We start from the raw sequence: 26,210 nt of genomic DNA, 5'->3' as shown, positions 1-26,210 counted from the left end.
GCGGAAGAGCACTTGCCTAGCATGTGTAAGGCACTGGGCTCCATCCTCAGCACCAAATAAAAATAAATAAATAAAATAAAGGTATTGTGTCCAACTACAACTAAAGAAACTTTTGGGGAAAAAAAAAAGAATACTGTTTAAAAAAAAAAAGAACTGGTTCTTCAAACAAAATAGTTAAAATTGAGAAACACTTAGCTAGACCAACTTAGGGGAAAAAAAAGACTCAAAAAAATCAAAGATGAAAATTGAGATATTACAAGTGGCATCACAGAAATACAAAGGATCATTAAAGATTATTATGAATAACAATATGGAAATACATTTGATAACCTAGAAGAAATGGAAAAATTCTGTAAATTCTAAAAATTCTGCCAACACTTTACCAAGATTGAATCATAAGCTGCTTCTCTGGGAAAATACCAAATGGCAGATGATGCTGGTGCAGCAGGAGGTCCCAGAGGTCCTGGAGATCCCAGAATGGGCCATCTCTTGGCTACTTATACAGAGGCTTCAACAGTGGTTGCTGAGGCGGCAGTTGTGGCAGTGGTTGGAGTTGGAGCCTGGCCATGGCAGCAGGGCTCCTGGAGGCAAGGCCGAAGACAAGAAGTGCATCCTGGTCATGAAGCTGGGACACCTGGTCGAGGACATGAAAATCAAGCTCCTGGAGGATATCTATGTGTTCTCTTTGCCCATCAATGAGTCTGAGATCATTGACTTTTTCCCTGGGGGCATCACTCAAGGAGGAAGTTTTTGAAGATCATGCCTGTACAAAAGCAGACTGTACTGGCCAGTAGATCAAATTCAAGGCATTTGTGGTTATCAAGGACTACAATAGTCATGTTGGCCTAAGGGTTAAGTGTTCCAAGGAGGTAGCTACTGCTGTCAGAGGGGCCACCATCCTGGTCAAGTTCTCCATTGTTCCTGTGTGGGGAATATACTGGGGGAACAATATTGGCAAGCCCCACACTGTCCCTTGCAAGGTGACAAAACATTGTGGTTCTGTGCTGGGGCCATTCATCCTTGCCCCCAGAGGTACTGACATTGTCTCAGCCCCTGTGCCCAAGGAGCTGTTGCTGCTGGCTGGTATTGATGACTGCTACACTTCTGCCAAGGGCTGCACTGCCACCCTGAGCAGTTTTGCCAAGGCCACCTTTGATGCCATCACCAAGACATACAGCTATTTGACCCCTGATCTCTGGAAAGAAACTGTTCACCAAGTCTTCCTATCAGGAATTCACTGATCATCTTGTGAAAACCCACACCAAAGTCTCTGTACAGATGACCCAGGCTCCGTCCAGCTGTAGCTAAAACATAAGGTTTTTATTAAAAAAAAAATATTAAAGCACATTAAACCTATTTTAAAACAAAGATTGGATCATGAAGAAAAAAATCTGATTGTACCAAAAAACAAGTAAAAGATTAAATCACTTATAAAAACTGTCCCACTGAAGAAAATCCCCACACCAGGGATGGGGTTGTGGCTCAGCGGTTAGAACACTCACCTAGCACATGGGAGGCCCTGGGGTCAATCCTCAGCACCACATTAAAAAATTAAAAAATAAAATAAATGTATTTTTTTAAAAAGGAAATCCCCACACCAGATTGCCTTACGTGCTAAATTCTACAAAAAAAAAAAAGAAAAAAATTAAAGAACTGATATCAAATATTCTTAAACTATTCCCCCAAATTGAAGAGAATTCATCCAAACATATTCCACCAAGCTAGCACTGCCCTGATAACCAAACCAGACAAGGACACAACACAAAAAGATAACTACTGTCTAACAACTTGGATAAATATACATGCCAAAATCCTCAACAAAATATTACCAAATGGAATCCAACAGCACATTAAAAATATTATTTGCCATGATGAAGTAAGATTCATCACAGGGAAACAAAGATGGTTCAACATATACAAATCAGTAAATGTGATCAATGCATCAAAAGAATGAAAGACAAAAACTGTCTGATTTTCTCAATGATGCTGAAGAGGCATTTAATAAAATTCAGTATCTCTTCATGATTAAAATGCTAAATGAATCAGGAATAGAAAGAAAGTATCTCAAAATAAAAAGCCCATATTTAATAAATCAGCATCTAATGTTATGCTGAATGGGGAAAAGTTGAAAGCTTTCTAAGTCTGGACAAGAAAGACACACACTTTCACCATTTTTCAATATTGTACAGGAAAGCCTAGCCAGAGCAACCAGGCTAGGCATACAAATTGGAAAAGAGGAAGTCAAGTTGTCACTATTTGTAGAAGACATCATGTTACATATAGAAAACCCAAGAGACTTCACCCCCAACTCTTAGAACTAATAAATGGATGCAGCAAAGTTACAGAATACAAAATAAATATATCAAAACCAGAAACGTTAGTAACATTGCTATATGCGAATAGCAAATTTTCTGAAACAGAAATCAAAAAAGCAATTTCATTTATACTCACTTATGAAAAATAAAATACTAAGGAATACATTTTTTAAAAGAGGTGAAAGATCTCTACAATGAAACAAATTATTGATTAAACCATTGAAGAGGACACTAAAAATTACAAAGACATCTCATCTTCATAAGTTGAAAGAATAAAGTTGTTAAAATATCTATACAGCCCAAAGTGATCTACAGACTCAATGCAATCTCTATCAAAGTAACAATAGTATTCTTCACAAAACTGGAAAAACATCCTTAAATTTGTGTGGAAGCACACAAACCCCAAAATAGCCAAAGCCACCTTGAGCAAAAAGAATCAAATGGAGGAATTATAGTACTTGAATTCAAAACATACTACAAAGCTGTAATAATCAAAACAGTGTGGTATTGACATAAAAAGACATATTGACAAGTAGAACAGAGAAACTAGAAGTAAACCCACATATCTGCAGCCAACTGACTTTTGACAAAGATGCTAAGAACACATCATACATAAATGGAGTATAATTTCTCATTCTTCTAGAAGTACATGATGTAGAAACACACCAGTCATGTAGTCATATATGCACAGAAGGCAATAATGTCCATTCATTCTACTATCATTACTACCCCCAGACACATTCCCCTTCCTTCACTCCCCTCTGCCTAGTCCACAGTACCTCTATTCTTCCCTAGTACTCCCTTATTGTGAATTACCATCTGCATATCAGAGAATACATTTGGTCTTTGGTTCTTTGGGATTGCCTTATTTAGCTTAGCATGATATTCTCCAGCTCCATCTATTTACTGGCAAATGCCATAAATTCATTCTTTTTTATGGCTGAGTAATATTACAATGAATACCACATTTTTTTTTTATTCATTCATCTGTTAAAGGGCACCTAGGTTGGTTCCATAGTTTGGCTACTGTAAATTGAGCTGCTATAAACATTGATGTGGCTGTGTCATTGTAATATGCTGCTTTTAAGTTCTTTAGGTATAAACTGAGGAATGAGATAGCTGGGTCAAATGGTGGTTCTATTACAAGTTTTCTGAGGAATCTCCATACTGCTTTCCAGAGTGATTGTACCAATTTGCAGTCCCACCAGTGATGTATGAATGTACCTTATTCGCCACATCCTTGACAACATTTTTTGTTGCTTGTATTCTTTCTCTATTTTTTTTAAAGAGAGAGAGAGAAATTTTTTTTAATATTTATTTTTTAGTTTTCGGCGGACACAACATCTTTGTTTGTATGTGGTGCTGAGGATCGAACCTGGGCCGCACGCAGGCCAACCTTGCATCCTTTCCCTCCCTTTTAAGGAGAATTTTGTCAGATACAAAATTCTCAGTTGATAAGGTTTTTTTCTATCACATCATTTCTCCTCCAAACCTTCTTGCATTGTCTCAAATGTGAGCTTATGAGGGATACCACATCTAAACCATAACACAAAATAATCCAGGTTCTTATGGATACTTTTGACATACTTTTGTACTCCTTCACCTGTAATTTCTTACCCCAAGTTCACAGCTTTTTTTTTTTTTTTTGGCTTAATATATGAGCTATTCCACTTTTCTTCATCTGATCCCTAAGTTAGATGATATAGCCTCCTCAATCTCTCAATCTGCCCCCAGACAGTTCAGGACATTGCAAAAGGGTCCACTCTGCTCCATCCAGTTCAAGGAAGAGACTTGGGAATTGTACTACTGCTTTCTCCTGATTACACCATTTCATAGTTACTGTGCATTGAGGAAAAGGAAATCAGACTTTTGGAGGATTGGTTCATTGGCTTTGAGTGAAGATTAATTCTAGGAGAATCAAAATTTCACTGTGGTTCAGTCAGAGTGGCAGCTTACTGACGTCAGATGTACAATAGAATTTTAGCTCAAGTCCATCATACAGTGGGTTCAGTGGATCCCAAAACTCATCCTGTGGCTATTTTTTCCCATTCTGGGATGCATAATTGGAATAGACATACTGGTAGAATTTGCTCCCATTAGTTCTCTGACCTGTAGTGTGAGGACTACTATAATGGAAAAAATATAAATGGAAGCCACTAGAACTTCTTTTGCCTAGAAAAATAGTAAATAATAGGGCTGGGGTTGTGACTCAGCAGTAGAGTGCTCACCTAGCATGTGCGAGGCTCTGGGTTCAATCCTCAGCACTACATAAAATTAAAAAAAAAATAAAGATATTGTATCCAACTACAACAAAAAATATTTTTAAAATAGTAAATGATAAGCAATATTACATTTCTGGAGAGATTTAGAGATTAGTACAATTTTCATATGAAGGATGCATGGGACTGGGGTTGTGGCTCAGTGGTAGAGCATTTGCCTAGCATGTGCAAGGCCCTGGGCTAGATCCTCAGCACCATATAAAAAATAAATAAATGAATAAAGGTATTGTGTCCAACTACAACTAAAATATAAATATTAATAACAAAAAAGGATGCATGGATGGTGGCTTCTACCACAACCCCATTCATTTCACCTATTCAGCCTGTGCAAAAAACAGATGGACACTGAAGTACAGTGGAAAATTGTAAGCTTAACTTAGTGATGACTCCAATTGCAGCTGCTGTACCAGCTGTAGTTTCATTGCTTGAGCAAATTAACTCATCCCTTGGAATCCAGTATGTAGCTATTTATATGGCAAATGCTTTTATCTCTGGATCTTTTCAAAAAGACCATCTGGAAGCAGTTTATTTTCAGCTAACAAGTCCAGCAATATACCTTTACTTTCCAAACTCAGTGAAATATTAACCCTCCATTACTGTTATGATTTAGTCTGCAGGGCCCTTGTTGCTTCTATCTTTCACAAGATATCACACTGGATCACTACTATGACATTATGCTTATTGGACTCTGTAAGCAAGAAGTAGCAACTACTCCAGACTTACTGTTAATATATTTTCATGTCATAGAGGTGAAAATGAATCCAACTAAAATTCAGGGACCTTCAACCTCACTAAAATTTTCTAGGAATCCAGTGATGTGGATATATTGAGCTATCCCTTCTAAGGTGAGAGATAAAATTTTGCATCTGGACCTTCCTATGACAAAATAATGAGGCTTAGTGGGCCTCTTTGGATTGTGAAGGCAACATTTCCTCATTTGGGCTTGCTACTCCAGCCTATTAACCAAGTGTTCTCAAAACCTGCTAATTTTGAGCGCAGCCCAGAACAAGAAAAGACTCTACAACAGGCCCATGCTGCCATGGAAACTGCTCTGCTATAGGACTTATAATCTTGAAGCAAAATTTGCCCTGTCATCCTCTACAGATTACTATGCTTTTTCAGAGAAATAGTTTTTGACTTTCTACTTTGTTTTAGTAGGAACTGATTCTTAACCATGGGCCACAAGATTACCATATGACTAGAGCTGTCCACCATGAACTGAATGTTATCTGACCCAAGAAGCCCTAAGTTGCACATCATCAAATGGAAATGGTATCCATGGGATCAGGCTCAACGAAGCCCTAAATGTACAAGAAAGTTACATGAGAAAGTAACCAAATGCCCATGGTCCCCAATCCATTTACATTACTTTTTCCTCCTTCAGCCCACACCTATCACTTTATGGAGATATCCCTACAACCAGTTGACTTAAGAAGAGAAAATTCAGGCCTACCTACTTTCCAAATGGTTCTACATAATATGAAAGTGTCATTCATAGTGGAAGACTGCAGCACTATAGCCCATTCCTGGGACATATCTGAAGAAAAAATATAAAGTGCCTACTTGTTAATTTATCTTAGAAGGAGAAATAACCAAACATGATATTATATTCCAATATATGGGCTGCAGCCAATGGTTTGCTTAAATGATCACACAGTTGGAAGGAAAATGATTGGAAAATTAATGATAAAGAAGTCTGGGGAAGAGGTATGTAATGAATCTCTCAGAATGGCCCCTGGGTGAAAATTTGGAGACCTCGATTCCCACATAAATGTGACCTCATCAGAGGATTTTAATAATCAGCTCAATAGGATGTCCAATTCTATGAACATCAGTCAGTCTCCTTCCCTTGCTATCCCCATTATTAACCACCAGATTTATAAATAATGAGGCTATGGGGTCATGGATAGTTTATGTATATACTCAGAAACACAGACTTTTACTCATCAAAGGCAACTGCGCTGTAGCCACTGCCAGGTTTAGAGACCAATGCTGAGTCTCTATATGTCTCCACTTCAAAGAGTAAACAGTGTAGTGCAAGGTTAATTACATTGAGCCAATTCCATAATGGAAGGAGAAGCATTTGGTTCCCACTGGAATAGACACTTCTTTTGTGTGTGTATGTGTGTGTGTGTGTGTGTGTGTGTGTGTATTTGTATTCTATGCACATAATTTTTCAATTTTTCTGTCAAAACTACCATCCATGTATGTACAGAATGCCATATCCACCATTACTGTATTCCACACAGCATTACTCTTGATTAAGAAAGTCACTTCACAATAAATGAAGTATAGCAATGTGCTTGTATTCATGGAGTTTAATATTCGTACATGTTCCCCACTATTCTGAATTAGCTGGCTTGATAGAACAGTGGAATTGCCTGTTGTAAACTCAGTTACAGTATCAGCTAGGTACCAATACCTTAGAATGCTAAGGGGAGGTTCTCCAGGAAGCTGCATATGCTCTAAACCAGTAATCAGTAGATAATGTTTTTTCTCCCCTACCCAAGATTCATGGGTCCAGGAACCAAAGAATGGAAATGGGAGTGGTACCACACACAAATTCCCCTAGTGACCCACTAGCAAAAATTTTGCTTCCTGACTCTCTGATCTTCTTCTCTGCTGATTTAGATATCTTAGTTCCAAAGGAAAGAAAGCTACAACAAGAGACACAGTAATGATCCCATTGAGGTTAAAGTTAAGACTGCCATCCTAGATATTTTGGAATTCTCATGCCTCTGAATCAATAGACTAGGATGATTAATCCTGACTACTGAGGGAATATTGGACTACTACACCACAATAGAGGTAAGGAAGAGTATGTCTGGAATTTAGGAGCTCCCTCAGGGCTTCAGTGCTACCATGATCTGTGATTAAAGTCAATGGAGAACTACAAAAATCCAATTCTGACAACAAAATTAATAGCCTAGATATTTAAATTAGGAAAGTTTGGATCTTCAAACCAGGCTAGTTGTCATGACCAGCTGAGGTGCTTGCTTAGAGCAAAAGGAATATGGAATGCATAGTGGAAGAAAGCTATGATCATGTGACCAATTTTGAAAGGATGACTGAAATTATTATAATTATTTCTTCCCTATTTTATTATGACTATGTTTCTGTATGCATATACAATATCATTGTTTAATTATTTTTCTTATTTCTTCACCAAATAACAAAAGATTATTAATTTTACATTATAGTATTTAAGTATTGTTAACTACCCATCATATTTTTGAAGTTTTAACCATATTAAAAAAAGTAAACAGGCCTGGGACCATAGCTCAGTAGTAGAGCACTTGCCTCCCAAGTGTGAAGCACTGGATTCAATCCTCAGCACCACATAAAAATAAATACATAAAAGATATTGTGTCCATGTACAACTAAAAATAAATAAACATAAAAAAGAAGCATAAACATCACCCAAGAAGGATTACAATATTTTAAGTTGCATGCAAGATAGGTGTGTCAGGTTAGGTGGAAGTATGACTTTTGTAATGTCTTTATTTGGAGATTATGTTTTAAGGAGGCATATATCAATGAAAAATTGACAATGGGAGGACTGTGATAGTTAATTTTTTGTCAACTTGGCTGTAGTGCCCAGTTATTTGGTCAAACATCAGCCTACATGTTGCTCTGAATACTTTTTAAATAGAACTAAGATTTAAATCAGTAGATTTTAAATAAAACAGATTACTCTTCATAATGTGAGTGGATCTCATTTCACCACTTGAGTATTGTACCTTCCTGGGACATTTATATGGAGGGCTTATACACACCTAGCACATGGTTTTCAGAAACATGACAGAGGTAAGAACAGTTCTTCTTCCTTCTTCCTTCTTTTCTAGACCAACTCTATATATGATTGAAACCACTTTGATGTTAATAAAGATCAGATTCTGCAGGGCTGTTGTAAAATACTGCTCACATGGGTAATTCAAGTAATCAATTTCAAAATGGATTCTTACTGCAGATAGTCTGAAAATAAATAAAATAATTTTAGTATTCAGAATGTTTCCTTGTAATAGTATTGTACCTTTATCCTGGATTCCTAAGTTATAAGATGTATAACAGCAAAACTCAAAAGCTATTCAAATAATTTTTTGTTCTGGTCAACACAGTCACTGAGTGATGCACCTCATAAATAAAATGCTAATTTGCCAAAATGATTGGTAACCATAATTTCCAAAAGAAACAGCTAATGGAGTTCCAGCAAAAAGCCTGGTGAGAAATAGATTGCAGCTTTCTCTCCAGGTCCTCTGGGGCCCCTCTAGCCCCAAATGGGTAGGTGAGCTGGGGGACCCAGGGACAGGCCTTGCTTCTGCCCTGCAGATACCCTGAGCTCCTGCTGTGACCAACTGCTGGCTGGCCCAGGCTGTGAAGGACCAGTGAGCCTCTTCATCTGCCTGGATGATCTGATGGCAGTGGTGACCTGTGTCGGACACTGGACCCCATGGTCTGCTAGTTCTCCTGGCCCAGTCCTGTCTGTCCCAGCCAAAGCTGCTGCTGAGGATGCTGAGTACATATAGAATGCCTGTATATATAATAATGAAAAGCTGCTCTCAACTTTCCCCCAAGCTTTTAAAACATTTGCTACATCTGGACATTGTAATTGTTAAGAGGTTGCTGATGTATGATAGGATTAGAAAATAATGTCTTGTAAACGCCCATTTATTTTAAAGAATCAGAAATTTCTTCTGGAAAAGACTTTGAAATGGAGTTGTTAGAACACCTCTAGGAGCGACACTTGTTTGTTCAGTGGGACATGGAGAAGACTTTGACTGTAAGAGGAAGAAGGAGGTCCTGTTCCAGACTGGTTATATGTAAAACACAATTTTTGTATTATAACCATTGTTTTTTTTTTTGAGAGAGAGAGAGAGAGAGAAAGAAAATTTTAATATTTATTTTTTAGTTTTTGGCGGACACAACATCTTTGTTTGTATATGGTGCTGAGGATCGAACCCTGGCCGCACGCATGCCAGGCGAGTGCGCTAACACTTGAGCCACATCCCCAGCCCAATAACCATTGTTTTGTGTGTGCATTTTATTCCTTATTTCTGTATAGATATTCGACAATGCTAAGTACTTTTTTGGAAATGTCTAGACTTTCTAGATGTTTTAAAGTGCCTGATATATGTTAAAAGTACAAGTGGGAAACTATAACACTTTTTGTATATTTCTTTTTGTTAAAAATCTTAGGAAATGTTCTGAGGGTACAATAACAAAACCCCCTGTTGAGTAGGACACATTATATGCTGGTTCTCCAGAGCACCATGCCAGTGTGCTTACAATGAGGCAAGAGTAAACATTGTTTCTTAGTCTATGGGTTTTGTTTACATTTGCTGTGTACTTAGTGTATACAAAGGACAAATGAATTCTAATCTACATCTAGTCTTTCTAGATGTTAAAGAAGTTGCCAGTGTGTGACAAAAGTAGACATAATGAACAAATTTTGTATGTTTTGCATTAAAAATTCCTAGAAAGGATTGTCTTCTGAAAATTTGAGCATTATAGCCCACTAGGTTGGTGAAGGGCCAGAATGTTCATATTTTGAAGACATTTTCAAAATATAACAATTGTTATGTGTGTGCAGTTCACTCAAGACTGTCATATACATAGTAGACAAATTGAGTCCTTACCTGAAACATCTAGTCTTTCTAGATGTATAGAAATGCCTGATGTATGTTAAATGTACAGGTAGTAAAATGTCGATTTGTAAATATCTTTTTGCTAAAATTCATGGGAAATATTGTCCTCAGGGAATGTAACTGCTAAACTACCTCTGTGAGTATTATAGGACCATCTGTACTTGTTCAGTGATGTGGAGGAGGTAGGAGGGAAGCAATTGCAAAAGGTAATATGTTAGTGTGTTCATACTTGAACATTTTCAGACATCAGTTTTCTGTGTTTTGTGCATTTTGTTTTGCTATGTATATAATGTATATAATGGAAAAATGAGTCCCAATTTTGTAACACCTAGATGTTAAAGAGATTGATATTGTATGACCAAGTAGTTAGTAAAATTAGCACATTTTGTACTTTGTGTTGAAATTCATAGAAAAGCTTGTCCTCTGCAAATAACTTTTGGATATGAGTTTGTTCAACCATCTCTAAGCATTACATATACATGCACTTGTCCACTGGACTGAAAGTAGAGAAAAGGAAGTGACAAAAAAGGTTCAAGGACAAAATGGTCATATTAGAAGATACCTCAGATTATAACCATTGCTATGTGTGCAATTTTATTTTCCAGTGCTGTGTACCTAATGGACAGTTTCTATGTGGAATACCTATTTAGTCCTTCTATATTTTAGAAGTACTTTATATATTTAAAAGTACAGGTAATAGAATAAAACTTTTTATCTTTTTATAAATAGCTTTTAAAAACTGATGAGAAATACTGTGTTTGGAATTGTTAAACTACCTCTGAACAGAATACTATCCATACTTGTTCATTGGGTTGAACGAGTTGGGAGAAAAGAATATGCAAAAGGTGTTTTGTTAGGGTGTACAAGAAAATTTCAGCTTACCCATTTCCCTGTAATGTGTATTTCATTTAACTTTGCTATACTGTATGTATTGTGTATATAACAGACAAAGCAGTCCTAATTTTATAACATCTAGTCTGTAGATATTAAAGAGGTTGCCAATGTATGACAAAGGTAGAATTTGTAAACTAACGTTTTGTACACTTTGTGTAAAAATTCACAGAAAGGCAGTCTTCTGAAAAGAACTTTTGGAAGTGAAATTGTAACATCACATCTGAGTGACATATGTGCCTATATCATATGTAATATAGGAGACAGAAGTGGAAGAAATGAAGGATTCTAGGCCTGAATGATCTTACTTAGAAGACACTTTCAGAAATAACCATTATTACATGTGTGTGGTTTATTCAACACTACTATGTACATAGTGGACAAATTTAAGTTCTTATTTGAAATATCTAGTCTTCCTAGATGTTTAGAAGTAATCAAAGTATGTTAAAAAATAGAGGTAGTAAATAAAACATTTTATAGATAAAAAAGAAGCAGCTATTGTTAAGCTCTTATCGTGTGCCATTTTATTAATTTTTCATAGAAAACATGTGATATGATCATTATTTTCTAGATAAACAAAAGTGAGACTATTAATATTGCCAAAGGCAATAAATAGCAGAGACTGAATTTGAACCCAGGTCTCTCTGTCACCCACACAACTCTGCTTTCCAATAATGCCCTTGCCTTCAAAGTGGTTTACCGGCTATCCAAAAGCTTAATGATATGAAGGTGATAATCTTGAGAAATAATGAAAGTTAAAGTAGGAAAGTACAAAGAAGAAACATTGGAAGGGTCGTGAATGCCAAGCAGGAATTGTGCACATTTTCATCAAGAGCTACTTAGTATTATATTAAAGTTCTTCAAAAGCAAATATAGGAGATGGAGGTACCAAAGTGGGAGGAAGAGGGGTTGGGGCTAAATAAAACAAATAAGAAATACCAAGGCATTCTCTTTAACAATAGGGAATCCAAGGAAGAAAATCAAATCAAAATAAGCAGATATATTTTGTTTGTTTGTTTTGGTGCTGGGGATTGAACCCAGGGCCTTGTGCATGCGAAGCAAGCACTCTACCAAATGAGCTATATTCCCAGCCCCAAAATAAGCAGATATGATGGGGAGCAGAAATAGCTTAGTTTTGTTTGTTTTGTAACCAGGAATTGAACCCAGGGAAGCTTAACCACTGAGACACATCCCCAGAACTTTTTATGTTTTTATATTTGAGACAGGGTCTTGATAATTTGCTTAGGGTCTCACAAAGTTTCTGAGGCTAGCTTTGAATTTGTGATCCTCCCAAGCAACTGGGATTACAGGTCACTGGGCCTGGCATTAAATACTTTTTTGTTTTCATTTCTTTTCTTTTTTGCTTACTAATCATTTTATTCTTCTTTTTTATTTGTTTTAATTAGTTATACATGATAGCAGTATGCATTTTGATTCATTGTACACAAATGGAGCACAACTTTTCATTTCTCTGATTCATGATGTAGAATCACACCACATGTGCAGTCATACATGTACCTAGGGTAATGAAGTTCATCTCATTCCACCATTTTTCCTGCCCCCATGACCTCTTTCCTTCCCTCCTTCCCCTTTGCCCAATCAGACTTCCTCCATTCTCCCGTTCTTGTGGTTGAATATGATGTGGAGTTACATTGGTCATGTATTCTTATGTGAACATAGGAAAGTTATGTCCAATTCATTCTACTCTCTTTCCTATTCCCATCCCCCCTTCCATTCATTTCCCTTAAATACTTTTTAAAGCATTACTTTCTAGTTCTTTTTCAGATGATATTACAGGAAAGTTTTTTTTTTTCAATACTGGGAGAGAAATTAATAAAATTAATTAAATAATAAAACAAATATTGACTGATCATAAAAACTATGTATATTGCTCTACGCTGGTTATATTATTATATATATATATATATATATATATATATATATATATATATATATAATGAAAAAGGCATAGTCTTTACTGTCAAGAAAAGGAGATAAAAATATGTCAAATTGAGAATAAAATACATACAAATTAGTTTGATATTAACACAACCTCAAAGTAGAATAAATTAATGTTATGAGAAGGTTAAAACCTGGAGTATTATTATTGTAACCTTGAAATTGAAATTTGAGTTTTGTTAGTAAGTGTTTTTTAAATTTCATTTCATTTTTAACAGATATATAAAAATATAAATATCATAAATATATTAATGGGGCATCATATGATATTACAACACATATATACATTGTGTAAAGTTTAAGTTGGGTTAAATAGATCTCTTCAAAAATTTGTCATTTTTATATTGAAAACATTCTAAATCTTTTTTCTACCTTTGTTAATGTACACTACATTATTGTTATCTATAGTTACCCTAATGTGCAATAGGTCACCAAAACTTCTTACTCTTATTGACTGTAACCTAATGCCCACCGATCAACTTTTCCCCATCCTTCCTCCCCTGTAAACTTCCCTGACTCTTATAACCACTATTTTACTATCAACTCATATGACATCAACTTTTTTGATATCCCACATATGAGTGAGATCACATGGTACTTGTCTTTCTAGGCCTGGCTTATTTCACATAATATAATGATGCCCAGTTCCACCCATGCTACTACATATGACATGATTTAATTCTTTGTTATGGTTGAATAGTATTCCACTTTCTTTATATATCCATCAGCTAATGAACACTTAGATTGCTTCCGTGTCTTGGTTATTATGAATAATGCTGCAATAAACATGGGATTTCAGATGTCTCTCATATATGGAATCATTTCCTTTGAATATATACTCTGTTATGAGATTGCTGAGTCATATGGTAGTTCTACTTTTAGTTCTTTGAGGAACTTTCATTTTGTTTTCCATCCAGGCTATACTAACTTATATTCCCTCCAACAATATGCAAAGGTTCCCTTTCCTCCATGTCTGTGCCAACACTCTCATAACTCTTTTTCATAATAGCTATTCTTAGTGGAGTGAAGTGATATCTCATTGGGGTTTTGATTTGTGTTTCCTTGATAATTAATGATTTTGAACACTTTTTTCATATACTTGTTGGTTATTTTATGGCTTATTTAGGAAATGTATATTCAGGTCTATTGCCCAATTTTTAATCAGGTTATTCACTTTTTGCTATTGAGATTTTGGAGTTTTTTATATAGACTTATTTACCCCTCAACAAATGTTTTAATCAGCTTTTTCTCTGCTGTAACCAAAAGACCTGAGAAGAACAATTAGAGGAGAAATGTTTATTTGGGAACTCACAGTTTCAGAGATTTCAATCCATAGATAACCAACTCAATTCCACAGGGCCTTAGATGAGGCAGAACATTATGGCAGAAATGTGTAGCAGAGGAAAGCAGTGGGAAGCAGAGAGAAACTAATCTCAATTAACAAAATATATACCCCCAAAGACATGTCCCCAATTACCCACCTCCTCCACTCACACCCTATCTGCATACAGTTACCACTAAACTAATCCAGATCAGGAATTAATTCACCAATTGGGCTAAAACTCTCATAATCCAATCTTCATCTCTAAATCTTCTTGAACTGTTTCACACGTGAGCTTTTAAGGGACAACTCTTATGTAAACCATAATAGATATATTGTTTGCAAATATTTTTGCTCATTCTATGGGTTGTGTCTTTGCTTTGTTGATTGTTTTCTTTGCTGCACAGAAGGTTTTTAGTTGGCAACAAATCCATGTACCTATTTTTCCATTTTTCTCCTGTTTTTTTGAGTCTTGTCCAAAAAATCTGTGCCCATTCCGATGTCTCTTATTTTTTTCCTACTATTTTCATTGTTTTTGTAACAGTGGCCACCTTCTGAATATGGCCTTCATTACTCTAAAGCTTATTTAAAAAAAAAATGGGGGCTGGGGATGTGGCTCAAGCGGTAGCGCACACGCCCGGGTTCGATCCTCAACACCATATACAAACAAAGATGTTGTGTCTGCCGAGAACTAAAAAAGAAATAAGTATTAAAAAAATTCTCTCTTTTAAATTTTTTTTTTTGTTGTTGTTTTTTTCTCTCTTCTCTCCTCTCCCGCTCCCAAACAAGATTAAGAAGACAGAATTATCTATTATTCGGGAAGGAGATGCCTGCTGAGGACATGGGAAATGAATATCTCCCAAATTAACAAGTGAATCCTAACACACAGTCAAGGCGCCTTGGGACCCCCTACCAGAGCACACCTGAAATGCAACCCTTGGAGACTTCTTTTAAAACCCACCTGTCCCTCTGGATGAGGAAAATCACAGTGTTTGGGACAGGAGTTCCCTGTGTTTCTCCTTTGCTAGCAAAACAATAAACATTCTTTTTCCTTTTTCTCTAAACCATGTCCTCATTATTAAATTGGCATTGATTGGCATTGGGGGCAGGGACCAAGCTTTCAGTTACAGTGTGGGGTATTACATTTAGGTCCTTAACCATTTCAGTTGATTTTTGTAACTGATAAAGAGACAGGGTTCAGTTTAATTCTTCTGTATATGGATATGCAATTTTCCCAGCACCATTTACTTAAGAGACTCTCCTTTCTCTAATGCAGAGCCTAAGCACGTTTGTGAAAAACCAGTCAGCTATAGATAGCCCTCCATGCTGTTTAATTGACGTATCCGTTTATATGCTGATATCATGGTGTTTTGGTTACTATCACTATTGTAGCATGTTTTTTAATGTTTTTTCTTTTTATCTTCTTTTTTTTCATTTATTTTAGTTATACATGATATTAAAATTCATTTTGACAAATTATAAAAGTATGCAATATAATTTGGTTTAATTCAGTCCCCTTCTCCTTTCCCTTGCCCTCATCCCTTCCCCTGTACCCTTCTCTCTACTCTACTTATCTTTCCGCTATTTACTTATTTTTCTAAATTAGTGTTGTGTGGATATACATGATGGTGAAATTCACTGTGGTATTTGACATGAGATAATATAGTGCCTCCTGCTTGGTTCTTGTTACTCAAAATGGCTTTGATTATTCAGGGGTTTTAGTGATTATAAAATTTTAGGATTTTTTTTCCTAGTACTGTGAAAAAAAGTCATTGGTATTTTTATTAACTCTATAGATTGTTTCAAGTACTATGTACATTTTAAGAATATTGATTCTTCCAAATGAAATTCTATCATTTGCAGCAACATGGATGAACTGGTGGACAATAAAGAAATAATCTGGGCACAGAATAACAAGTGTTGCATGTTTTTCCTCATATGTGAAAGCTAAAATGAGTTAACCTGAAAGTAGAGTAGTGATTACTAGAGATTAGGAAAGGGGTGAGAGGGTGGGAAAAGGGAGGTTGGTTTTGATCAGTGTGTGCTGTATGTATATAAAAATGTTACATTGGAAACTATTAATGTGTACAATTAAAACACACCAATTAAAAATTGATTCTTCCAACCAATGAGTAAGATTTCTTTCTCTCTGTGTGTGCATATGTGTGTATCCTTTTTGATTTCTTTCATCTATGTTTTATAATTTTCATTATACAGCTCTTTTACCTTTTTGGTTAACTTCATTCCTAGGTATATTATTTTCTTCAGAGCTATTATAAATAGAATTGCTTTCTTGATTTCTCTTTCAAATAATACACTATTGCATATAGCAGGGCTATTGATTTTTGTGTATTGATGTTCTGTCCTGCAACTTTGATGAATTTGTTTATTATCTCTAAAGTTTTTTGTTGGAGACTTCAATGTTTTCTATATATCATATCATGTCATCTGCAAACATAACAATTTGACTTCCTTTTTTTAACCAATATGGATACCCTTTATTTCTCTCTTTCTTCATTGCTCTGGCGCACTATATTGAAAAAAAAAAATGGTGAAAGCAGACATCCTTGTCTTGTGCCAGATCTTATAGAGAAAAAAAAAAACTCAACTTTTTCATTCAGGATAATGTTAGCTATTTGCTGCAGTCTGGCTGGGCATAAATCACGAGTCTCATGTTTATTTTTTGGTTGGTTGGTTGGTCCCAGGGATTGAACCCAGGGGTGCTTAACCACTGAGCCACATCCTCAGCCTTTTTCATTTTTTATTTTGGGACAGGGTCACACTAAGTTACCTAGGGCCTCACTAAATTGCTGAGGCTGGCCTTGAACTTGACATCCTCCTGCCTCAGCCTCCCATGTTTATTGACATCCTCCTGCCTCAGCCTCTCATGTTTATTGATTTGTGTATCCCTAGATAAATTCTACTTGATCACAGTGAATATTCTTTTAAAAGTACTGTTGGAGTGACTTGCAATTATTTTACCTCTGTATTTATGAAGGTGTTAGCCTGCAAGTTTCTTTATAAATTTATTTTCTTTTTCTTTCCTTTCTTCCCAGTACTGGGGAATGAAGCAAGGACCTACACATTCTAGGCACTCTACCGCTGAGTTGTATCTCCAGTCCTTTTTTGTCTTGTGTCCTTGTCTGGTTTTGGTATCATAGTACTGCTGGCCTCATAGAAGAATCCCCCTACTTCGTTTTTTCCCTTTGGATAATTAAAGAAAAAGATGGTAACAGTTCTTCATTAAATATTTGGTAGAACTCAGCAATGAAGCCATCTAGTTCTGGAATTTTCTTTTATGGCAGTTATTTTTATTACTGATTTAATCTCATTACTTGTTATTGGTTTCTTTCTTTATGATGCAATCTTGGCAAACTGTTATGTGCCTAGGAATTTGACCGTTTTTTCTGGGTATCAAATTTGTTGGTTTAATGCTGTTCATTATAACCTCCACTGATTTTTTTTTTTAATTTCGGAGGTATCAGTTGTAATATCTACCTTGTCATCTCTGATTTTATTTATTTGAGTCTTCTCTTTTTCTTAATCTACCTAAGGGTTTGTCCATTTTAATTATCTTATTGAATAACCAGTTATTCATTTTATTCATCTTTTGCAATATTGCATTACTGTTTGTGTCTAATTTATTTCTGCTCTGATATTTATTCTTTTTCCCTTCTACTGATTTTGGGTTTATATTCTTGCCCTCCTATTTCCTAGAGATGAAGTGAGGTGTTGTTTGAGATCTTTCTTTCTTTCTTTTTTTTTTTTTTTTTGTACCAGGGATTGAATTCAGGGGCACTCAACCACTGAACCACATCCCCAGCCCTATTTTGTATTTTATTTAGAGACAGAGACTCACTGAGTTGCTTAGCACCTCACCATTGCTGAGGCTGGCTTTGAACTGGTGATCCTCCTGTCTCAGCCTCCCAAGCAGGTGGAATTACAGGAATAAACCACCATTCCCAGCTCTGCTTTTTCAATATAGGTGTTGATTGATGTAAATTTTCCTCTTGGTATTTCTTTTTCTGTAACCCATAAGTTTTGAGTATGTTGTCTCCATTTTGATTTGTCTAAAGAATTTGTTTTTAATCTCCTTTTTGATTACTTCATTGATCCATTGGATGTTTAAAACTGAACTGTTTCATTTTCAAGTATTTGTATGGTTTTCAATTTATCTTGTTATCGATTTCTAGATTTATTGTTCTGTAATTGAAAAAGATATTTTCTGTAATTTTACATTTTTAAAATTTCTTGAGACTTGTTTTATGGCCTATCATATGACCTCTGATGGAGAATGCTCCACATACTAATGAGAAGAATGTGTATTCTGCAATTGTTGGGTAGAATTTTCTGTAAGTTTCTGTTAGGTCCATTTGGTCTTAGGTGCAAGTTAACACTACAGTTTCTTTGTTGATTTTCTGTCAGGATGAACTATCCAATGTGGAAATTGGGTTGTTAATTTCTCCAACTTTTTTTTTGTATTGGAGTCTATCTTCTCCTTTTAGTTCTATTAATATTTGTTTTATATATTTAGGTGCTCTAATTTTGGGTATATTTCCATTTGCATGTAATATGTATTTTTTTTTATTTTTATGGTACTGTGGATTGAACCCAGGGCATTGTGCATGCTAAGCAGGCATACTAACCTTTTTTATTTTGAGACAGGATCTCAAAGTTTTCCAGACTAGCCTCAAAATTGCAATCCTCCTCTTCAGCCTCCCAAGTAGCTGAGATTCTGGGCATGCAGCACTATTCCCAGCCATTTGCATGTAATATCTTGTTACATCCCTTCAACTTTCAACCTATGCATATGTTTAGAAGTGAAGCAAGTTTCTTGTGAACAATATATTTTGAGGTGATATTGTTTTATCCATTCAGTTACTCTATGTCTTTTAATTTGGCAACTTTATCTATTTATATTCCAGATGATTAAAATATATATAAGGTCTAACTACAGCCATTTCATAACTTGTTTTCCAGTTTTATTTTAGTTTTTTTCCTTTTTCTCACTTTCTAACAGTCTTCCTTTGTGATTAAATAATTTGTTCTATTAGAGTATTTTGATTCCTTGTTTATTATTTTTTGTGTGTCTATTAAACATTTTTCTTTTGTGATTATTATAAGGCTTAAAAACAACTTTTGAATATAACAAGCTGTTTGGAATAAGAGCAACTTAACATTTTATAAAGACTAGAAAAAAAGAAACAGAAAATGTGGTAATAAAGAATTTCATAGCAGAAAATTTACAGGCCAAAGGAGAGTGCCCATTCTTATTGACTTTTTGATGTTCCCTTTTATAACTTTCTCTATTGCCAATCTCTTAAAGCATTAATGTAGTTATTACTTCAATTATTTCATTTTTTAGTCTTCATATCAAAGATATGAATGATTTACACACTATGTTTACAATATTAAAGCATTCTGAATTTGTCTCTATACTTACTATTACCAGGAAGTTTTATATCTTCCCATGTTTTGTTCTTATTCATCATCTCTTTCAGTTTGATGTATTCCCTTTAGCATTTTTTTGCAGGACAGGTCTCTTAGAGACATATTCTCTCAGCTTATGTTTGCATGGAGATTTTTTTTTCCCTCCCATTTCTAAAAGAAAGTCTTACTTTGTACAGTAATCTTGGTTGGCAGACTTTTTTTCCTTTCAGTACTATGAAAATCTTATGGCACTCTCCCCTGACCTGTAAGGTTTCTGTTAAGTCTGCTGTTGGGCAAATTTAAATACATTTGTGAATTATCTATTTCTTTTCTCTTGCTGCCTTGAGAATGTTCTCCTTATCTATAACCTTTGAGAGCTGGATTATAATATGTCTTGGGTAGATCTGATTGATATAAATTTGAATGGTCACCTTTGGCCTTCCAGTACCTGGATATTTTTTATCTTTCTCCTGGTTTAGGAAGGTTTCCCTTATGATCTCTTTGAATAAACTTTCTATCCCTTCGGCATTTTCAAGTTCCTCTTGAGCCACAATAATCCAAATATTAGCTCTTTTACTAGTGTCCCAAAGCTCCCATAAGCTTAACTCATTCATCGTCATTCTTTTTCTCCTTCAGCTGTGTATTTTCAAATGCCTGTCTTTAAGCTCATTAATTGTCTTCTGTTTGATCTATCCTGCTGTTAATGCCTCTATAACTTTTAAATTTCACTTAATGTATTTTTCAGGTCAAGGGTTTCTGTATTTTTATTATTTTTATTATTGCTTCCATTTGCAATTGGATTAAATTCTACAATAATAAGATGTTAGAGATGGGTGAATAGGAAAAAAAAAGATCTAACTATATGCAGTCTACAAGTGATGCACTTTAAAATGAGTCACTTACATTGTTAAATTGTGTATTGTGTGGAGATATGAATATGTACCAATAAATCCTATAAATATATACAATTATAATACACCAATAAAAATGTTGAAAGAAACCTAAATAAATAAATAAAATTTAGTCACTTATAGGGCTGGGGTGGCTCAGTGGTAGACCACTTGCCTAGCATGTGTGAGGCACTGGGTTCAATCCTCAGCACTGCATATAAATAAATAAATAAAAATAAACTTAAAAAAAATTAGTCACTTATAGACTGAAAGTGAAAAAGACTGGAGAAAGGCATTCCATGTAAGACACAACCGAAAGACAGCAGGGGTGTATACTTGTATTAAACAAAAGAGACTTAAAACCTATAAAAGAGACAAATAAGATCATTATACAAAGAAAAAATCATCAAGAAGATATAATACATAGAAATATATAGTACCCAATACTAGATACTAGAGCACTTAAATATATAAAGAAAACATTGACAGATCAGGAGATATAAATGGACAACAATACAATAATAGCAGACTTTAACAATGGAAGGAATTTTCCCACAGAAGATCATTAAGGAAACTGCAGATTTGAGCTACATGATAGACCAAATGAACTATATATATCTCTATATCTATATCTATATCTATATCTATATCTATCTATATATATATATATATATATATATATATATATATATATATATAAACTTTATATCCAACAAAAGCAGAATATAAATTCTTCTCCAGTGCTCACAAAACATTCTCCAGGACAGATCACATGTTAAGTCATAAGACAAAATCTCAACAAATTTAAGATTGAATCATCCAAATATCTATTTTGAACACAATGAAATGGAACTAGAAATCAACAACAGAAGGAAAACTCGAAAATACGCAAATGTGTGGAAAGGAAACAATACAATATGGAACAACTATTGAATCAAAAAAGCAATCAAAAGGGAAATTAGAAAATATCTTGACATAAATGAAAATAGAACATACCAAAACCTATGTGATACAGCAAAAGCAGTACAAAATAGAAAATTTATCATAATAAATGCTTACATTAAGAAAGAAGAAAGATATCACCTAAATTTAAAACTCAAAGAATTATGAAAAGAAAAACTAAACAAAGTTAGCAGAAGAGAACAAAATAACAAAGATTAGAGCAGAAACCAATTAAATAGAGAACAGCAAAAGAACAGGAAAAAATCAATAAATCTAGGACTTGGTTTTTTGAAAAGAAAGGAAATTGACAAACTCTTATTTATAATTATTTTTTCTTAAAAATAGATAACGCAAAGTAAAAAATGAAACAAGCATTAAAATTGATGCCATGGAAATAAAAAATATCATTAAAAACTTCATATCTGTCTCTTTATTTTAGATCCCATATACATGTGAAATCACACAATATTTTTCTTTTGGGGTAGCAGAAAGTAGAAAAAGAAAGGTTACAGTTCATAAAGCAGCAGATATGTAAGTTGGACAAGGAATCTAATATACAATATAAGGACTACAGTTAATACAATCATATTATACTTAGAATTCCTGTTAAATAAATGGATTTTAGCTATTCTTGTGCACAAACAAAAAACGGGCAAACATGTGAGATGATGAATATGTTAATATGCTTCACTAAAGTGACTGCAAATGACTGCTTTACTATCTATACATATCTTATAACATCATGTAAAATATATTAAATGTACACAATAAATTTTATTTTTAAAATTTTGGCTTAAATTAATGAGTTTTGTTTAAATTAATTATTTCTGGGTCTAACAAGTAAGAAGCTGGTAGTCATCATCCTGTTCTAACAAATAAGAAGTTGTACAAACTGAAAAATCAACAATTCTTCTTAGATCTATCAGGGAGGTAGGGTCAAAGGGCAAGTCACTGCTCAAAATTGGAGACTGACAGGCAAATGTAGATAATCATGGCTTGCCAGAACAGAAATCCACAAACACAAATGTGCACAGATATCAATGCTGAGGTAGAAAAAAACTTGAACTATAACTGATGAATTACTTGAGGCCAAGCATGTGCAAGTTTGAGAGTTTAAAAATGCCAGGAAATCATCAGGGATCTCCATATATTTGAGAGTTTTATCAGAGATTCTCACTACGAATATTGAAGAAAAATCTCTCTGTGCTTCCAGCAGAGTAAGGGGGAAATTAATTACTTTTAAATACACCAGAGCATTCTGCCTTTCTTAACAATCATCTCTCAGGAGAAACTATTTAACCAGAGCCTAAACTGCTATGCTTTCATCAGAGCCTAAATGATCCGGGAGAAAGGAAATACCCAATTCAGCTTACTTTAGCCATCAATGTAAGGGAAAGCAAATAAACAATTCTAGCCACCTCTAGCCTTCTACGAGGAAGAAATGTAGAAATGTCCAACTCTAGCCCACTATAGCCATACTGTCACACCAAAGAGAAGGGTAAAAACTGAGAAATGTGTGTGAAGTTCACAGTCCAAGGGAACTAAGAGGTTGAGACCTACTCATAGAACTATAAAATACTTACTTTCCCTCCACACCTTACCACTGCATGACTAGCAACCTATTTAAACAAGTTCTTTGGGGCTGGTAGGTTGTAGCTCAGGGATATAGTTGCTTGCCTAGCATATGTGAAGCCCCCCAGTACAGCATAAATAAAATAAATGAATAAACAAACAAATTCCTTTTATTGGTACTAAAAGGCAAAAAACAGTTGAATATACAGAGCATCAGAACCAGACTCATATATGGAATGGAATTTAAAACAACTCTGGTTAATATGCTAAGAAGTTTATTGGATCAAGTAGACAGTAGACAATATGTTAGAACAGATGGGAAAGATTAAAAAATATATAGGTGAAAAATGCTAAAAAATTAAGAATACCTTTGATGGGCTCATTAGTGGACTGGACTTGGCTAAGGAACGAATTCAAGACGTTGAGCATATCTCAATAGAAACTGCCAAAACTGAAAAGCAAAGAGGAAAAATACTAGAAAAAAAAATATTCAAGAACTGTGTAACAACCACAAACAGTGTAACATACATGTGAAAGGAAAATTAGAAGAAGAAAGGAATAATAGCAATTTATGAAGCAATAATAACTGAGAATTTCCCTCAAATTAATGTTAGAAACTAGGGGCTGGGATTCTGGCTCAGCAGTAGAGTGTTTGTGTAACGTATGTGATGCCCTGGGTTCGATCCTCAGAACCACACACAAATAAATAAAATAAAGGTATTGTGTCCACCTAATATTAAAAAATTAATGTTAAACACTAAACCACAGTTCTGGGAAATTCAGAGATTTTGTATTTAATTATGTATGTGTTATGTGTCTATGTGTGTGTATGCTTATATATAAAGAAAATGAAAGACAGCGATGATACAAGGGAGGGGAGGGAAGAATTAGTATTCTTATTAAAAGGTACTTACACTACCTGTGAGATGTTATAGTGTTATTTAAACATGGACTTGGGTTATGTGTAAATGTTTATAGCAAACTCCAAAACAACCACCTAAAAATTTTAAAAACTGAAAAAGAAATATAAATAATACAGCAAGTACTCAGTTAAAACTACAAGAGGCAGAAAAAGTGAAAGATAAAAAAAGAAAAAAAGAGGAGCTACGGATATAGCTCAGTTGGTAGAGTGCTTGCCTTGCATGTATAAGGCTCCGAGTTCAATCCCCAGCACCACAAGGAAATTAGGGATCACCACCCTTCTTATCTTTTTTGTTTCCCTGCTTTCCTATGTACATATATAAATATACCACAGTGAATTTCACCTCTCTCTCTATATATATATCTATAATGCACTGATTTTAAAAAATCTATAAATAAAAATTCACTGAAAATTAAGCATCAAATAGAAAACACTAAAAAAATGTAGCAGATATTAAGTTAACAGCAATAATCCTTAAATCTTAAATGTCAGTGATTTAAAGCACCAATTAAAAGAAAAATATTATCGAAAACAAGACCAAACTATCTAAATGTTGCATATAAGAAGCCCACTTTTGGGGCTGGGGATGTGGCTCAAGCAGTAACACACTCGCCTGGCATGGGTTCGATCCTCAGCACTACGTAAAAATAAAAGAAAAAGATGTTGTGTCCTCTGAAAACTGAAAAATATTAAAAATATTCTCTCTCTCTCTCTCTCTTTAAAAAAAAAAAAAGAAGAAGAAGCCCACTTTAATTGGCCCCAGTGCACTCACCTTGTCTGCCTGGCCTGCCATGATCAAGGCAATTCTCATCTTAAACAGCCATGGGGAGCCTCAACTCTCCAAGTTCTACCAGACCTACTCTGAAGATAACACAACAGCAAATTATCAGGGAGACTGCATTTGGTATTAAAAACAGATGAAAATGTTCCTAATTTCCTAGAAGGAGGATTTTGATAATCGGTCTTAATCTGTGTAATTTACTGTGACTGAGGGAGTTAAATCTAATTAATTGGGGGATCTGACAACACACTGATTTATAGACATTATACGACATTATATTTTGTCTTCTGTGTAGACTCTTCAGAAGGTGAACTTGGCATTTTAAATCTACTTCAACTATTCATGGAAATATTAGACAAATGTTTGGAAATATCTGTGAACTGGACAATGTTCACAATATTCTTAAACAAATGCTGTTGGAGGAATGGTATTGGAGACCAATATGCATGAGATTGTTATACAAATTGATGCACAAAACAAACTGGAGAAATCTGAAGCTGGCTTAGCAGGAGTTCTAGCCCAGGCAGGTAGCATATACAGCCCATGTTGTATCAGGTGTAAAGAATATGAATCTTAAAAAAAAGAATATGAATATTCCTGAAATCCCAAGAAATATTAACAATAATGACATCAGTATAGAAGTGCCAAACCTGCCCTCTTTTAAATAAAATATTTATAAGCCACTCCTGCCAGACCTGGTGGTGCATGCCTGTAATCCCAGCAACTAAGGAGCCTGAGGCAGGAGGATTTGGAGTTCCAAGTCAGCTTCAAAGAAGAAGAGACCTAAGCAACTCAGTGAGACCCTGTCTCTAAATAAAAATACAAAATAGGGCTGGAGATGTGGCTCAGTGGTCAAGTTCCCCTGAGTTCAACACCAGTAACCACCCCAGCAAAAGGCACTCCCAGGTAAAAAGTCCAGGGAAGAAAGTTATCTAAGTTTACCTTGGAATTGTTTATCAAAAATAAAAGAGAAGAGCAGGGTGCCCAAGTGCCCTGGTACCCACCTGTATTTAATCCCAGTGGCTTTGGAGGCTGAGGCAGGAGGATTGCGAGTTCAAAACCAGAGTTAGCAATTTGGCGAGGCCCTAATCAATTTACTGAGACCCTGTCTCTAACAAAAATTTTTAAAAAATGGTTGGGGATGTGGCTCAGTGGTTTAATACCCCTGGGTTCAATCCCGTGTACCAACAAAATTTTAAAAAAGACGCTTGACTTTTGCTCTTGGATTTAAGTCAAAGTACTATATAGAAATTATATAAAATC

General features: G+C 35.0%; 2 pseudogenes; both read left to right on the top strand.

Annotated features, from left to right (window-relative positions):
* Positions 1-423: 423 nt before the first annotated feature.
* Positions 424-1,308, top strand: LOC143638559 (small ribosomal subunit protein uS5 pseudogene; annotated as a pseudogene).
* A 23,649-nt stretch (positions 1,309-24,957) lies between these two features.
* Positions 24,958-25,615, top strand: LOC143639196 (AP-3 complex subunit sigma-1-like; annotated as a pseudogene).
* Positions 25,616-26,210: the final 595 nt, after the last annotated feature.

This window comes from Callospermophilus lateralis, chromosome X, assembly GCF_048772815.1.
Source record: "Callospermophilus lateralis isolate mCalLat2 chromosome X, mCalLat2.hap1, whole genome shotgun sequence".
In the NCBI taxonomy this organism is placed as follows: Eukaryota; Metazoa; Chordata; class Mammalia; order Rodentia; family Sciuridae; genus Callospermophilus; species Callospermophilus lateralis.
The sequence above is the reverse complement of the archived record's forward strand: the minus strand, read 5'-3'. Positions and strand labels throughout refer to the sequence as shown.